The sequence below is a fragment of the Hyposmocoma kahamanoa genome, unplaced genomic scaffold, assembly GCF_003589595.1.
Source record: "Hyposmocoma kahamanoa isolate Upper Pololo Valley unplaced genomic scaffold, ASM358959v1 62, whole genome shotgun sequence".
Taxonomy (NCBI): domain Eukaryota; kingdom Metazoa; phylum Arthropoda; class Insecta; order Lepidoptera; family Cosmopterigidae; genus Hyposmocoma; species Hyposmocoma kahamanoa.
In genome coordinates this window covers 19,445,706-19,449,238 of record NW_020653850.1, presented here as the reverse complement: position 1 = coordinate 19,449,238, position 3,533 = coordinate 19,445,706, and the positions used below count along the sequence as shown (strand labels likewise).

The window sequence follows — 3,533 nt, the reverse complement described above, 5'->3', positions numbered from 1 at the left end:
TTAGTATACGGTATCAAAACACGATTCCTAATAATTCTCACGAAAGAAAAAAAACAAAAAAGTAATTCGTTATTTTACAAGAAAACCGCTGTAATTAATAGCTGCTTTACATATAGCAATGTTTTTTTTTTATTTTTCAAATAGCTTTAATATAAATAACGTTTGTAAAAAAATAAATTCTGGAAAAAAGCCAGTGTCCCTGCCACTCGCCTCGTGCAATAGAACCCATTCAGTACAGAAAAAAATTTGAATTCTGACTGAGGTAGTACCGACTTTTAATCACGGGTTTTTATATTATTGATGACCTCGGTGGCCCACAGGTACTTTCGCATTATAGCATGTTACATTAGAGCTCCTTGTGAAAGAGTTCGCCTAGCGAAGTACCTTATCATACCTATTTCGGCCCCCAAGCGATCATTATTGCGTTTCAGTTTTGAAGTGTTAAGGGTGCTAGTGAAATTACAGGCACATATGACTAGTCAACTTATGTCTCAGGGTGACAGAGACAATGGCAGTGCCCCCTTTTGCGATTTAAGACTCTGAGTGGCACTGCAACCACTAGACGCTTACCACTAGACGCACGACTCGTTCGTCCCTTCGTTTGGTGCCACAAAAAAATGTAATTTATATCATCATGATTTTCATGATTTTTATTACACGTGCTTTGTCTATACACAGCGATTGATAAATTAATGTTGCCACTTTAATAGAACTTCCTTTTTTCTTGTGGCGAGAATGAATCGGTAACAATACAGCACTAAGGATGTTCGATGTCGTTAGTTCATTTGTTTATTTGACATTGAATGATTACGAAATATTATGAAGGAAAGGGACAGCGATATGAAATTACGTAAGTATCTTTTTTATTCGACGTTAGAGCGTAATTTTTATGCTCATTAACACCTCGAAGTAATACATATACTTCATGTCCTTTTCTCATCGGGGTTGGCAGAGACTACAGCCTTCTACCATTTTGACAGACATCTTTTGCGTCATTCACATTTGTATGAACCAGCATGAATATGCTGGTTGGTTACGGATCTTTAGACCTGGCCTTTCTTTAGGACGTCCTCAAGTTTGCCTTCGTCGGCTCTTACCTACTGACCCGCTCAAACTCGTCTTATAAATTTGTTTGTAGTTGTTGTAACAGGAACTTGTCGTCGGCATACTTTACAAATGAATTTGGACGGTTATATCAATTGTACTTGACAGGTAAATAATAAATAAATAATAATAAATACCTCACACACTCATAGCACCGTTCTAGGGAAACCCTGCATCGCGGGTGACATCGATACAAAGACAACCACAAATTATACCCAAAGTCACGAAATAAATAAATGCAGGCTAGACAAATATTTATCCTGGCCCGGGAATCGAACCCGGGTCTTCTGCGTGGCAGACTAATATGGTAACCGTTCGGCCACGGAGGTAGTAAAATAAACACACAAATGCACGCACTCATGCACGCACGTACGCTGGCACGCACGCACGCACGCACGTAGGCAAGCACGCACGCACGCACGCACGAACGCACACATGCCCGCAGGAACGCACGAACGCACGAACACACGAACTCACGAACTCACGAACTCACGCCACGCACGCACGCACGCACGCACGCACGCACGCACGCACGTACTTAACGTAACTCGTTAAATTACCTGAAACTCCCTAACCACATTCGTGCATAATAACCCTAAGTACAGAATTTGCTCAATCAAGTGATGGACTGGAATCATTCCTAATTTAGGTTTCTGTCTTTAAACACACATTCATACGGAAACTTTCCTTCATTAGTTTTAATAATTATTTACTGCGGGAGAAAATGAACAAATTAATGATTATTTTTATTTTGTTACACCAATGACATGGTCTCAAACTGGAGAATTTTCTATATTATGAGTACAGGAGAAGGTGCGACGGAATTCACTCTTGGTTGTTATCGAGGAATAACAACATATTAATATTATTATTAACTATGTTGTACCATCATCATCATCATTCAGCCATACGACGCCCACTGCTGGGCATAGGCCTCCCCCAACGATATCCACGACGATAGGTCAGGACAGAATTGAAAAATTTCTGTAGGACTTTAAGTATCGGCTTGCCGCTCGCTCTCAGAAGTTCTGTAGTGATTCCATTATCGCCCGCCGCTTTGTTGTTTTTAACTTGTTTGAGAGCCACACTAATCTCATACAGGCTGACGTCCGGGATATCTTCGGTATAATGTCGGGTAAGCTTGGCTCTGGGGTCTTTAGCCTCGCTTTCAACAGGTACTTTCGTGGAGTATAGTTGTCGATAGAAACTCTCTATCTCCCTCAGGATTTCAGGTTTAGATGAAATGATGCTACCGTCATCAGTTTTCAGCTTCATCAGTTGGCTGTGCCCAATAGACAGATCTCTCGCGAAAGCGAGAGCTTGAGGGCTTCGAAGCGGTTTTGAAGTTCGAGTTGAAAGGTCTCGGGGTTTTGGAGTTGTGCAAGTATTGGTCGGAGTCTAGACTTTATCAGTCGAGGTCTTTCAAGACTGATATTGATATTCAATGTGCCTCGTACCAACCGGTGATCACTTCCTGTTTTAACTGTGTTGATCACAGAGACATCATTGTATATATGCTTTTTCGTCGTCATGATAAATTCAATCTCATATTTGACTTTACCGTCCGGACTCATCCAGGTCCATTTTCGAGCTGGAGATTTCCTGAAAAAGGTGTTCCTCATATGAAGGTTCTCCTTTTCCATGAAATCAACCAACATCCGGCCTTTGACGTTCATTGTCCAACTCCAAATTGCCCCACTCTTAGCTCATCACCGCAAGGCTTTCCCAACTTTGCATTGAAGTCACCCATCACGATCGTGTAGGGGGTTTTGTAGCTATGCATGGCTTTTGAGATCTCCTCATACATAACCTCCACTTCGTCATCTGGGTATGTCGAGGTCGGAGAATAAACCTGAATGACATTCAACGAATATCGTTTTGATACTCTGAGTATCAGGTATGACACACTGGTCGACACTCTTCCGATGGACATCACGTTGTTAACAAGGGACTTGTGGATGATAAACCCGACACCGCCAAGGGACTGTTGGTCGCCCTCCCGGTAGTACAGTAAGATGTCGAAGTTAAGGATTATCGAGTCCTCCACCTCTCTTCGGACTTCAGATAGCTCAATGACATCCCAGCGTAACTTACTAATAGCTTCTTCCAATTTTGTGAGCTTTGCGTCGGTCCTCAATGTGCGCGTGTTGTAGGTTGCCAGGTCCAGTCGTCGTCGTCGATGGTAGCCGGGTCTCCCCCGGAGCCAAAATCGCCACGCTTGGCAGGCGGATTGGCGATTGCAGTTTTGGCCAAGATGGGTAGAAGACGCTGCTGCCGGTCTTCTCCTGGCAATTTTCCTTCAGTCGCCTTTTACGACTCCCACAGGGGGTGGTGCTATTCTAGGCCGGCAATGTTGCACAACTATGTTGTACAACTTTGACATTTTTTAACTATAATTATTAATACAAAGATCGAACACTCAGAAAAAA

The 3,533-nt window shown here is 42.6% G+C and overlaps 1 pseudogene; it reads right to left on the bottom strand.

The window, feature by feature from the left end:
- Positions 1-2,378: 2,378 nt before the first annotated feature.
- LOC113229802 lies at positions 2,379-2,911 on the bottom strand (annotated as a pseudogene).
- Positions 2,912-3,533: the final 622 nt, after the last annotated feature.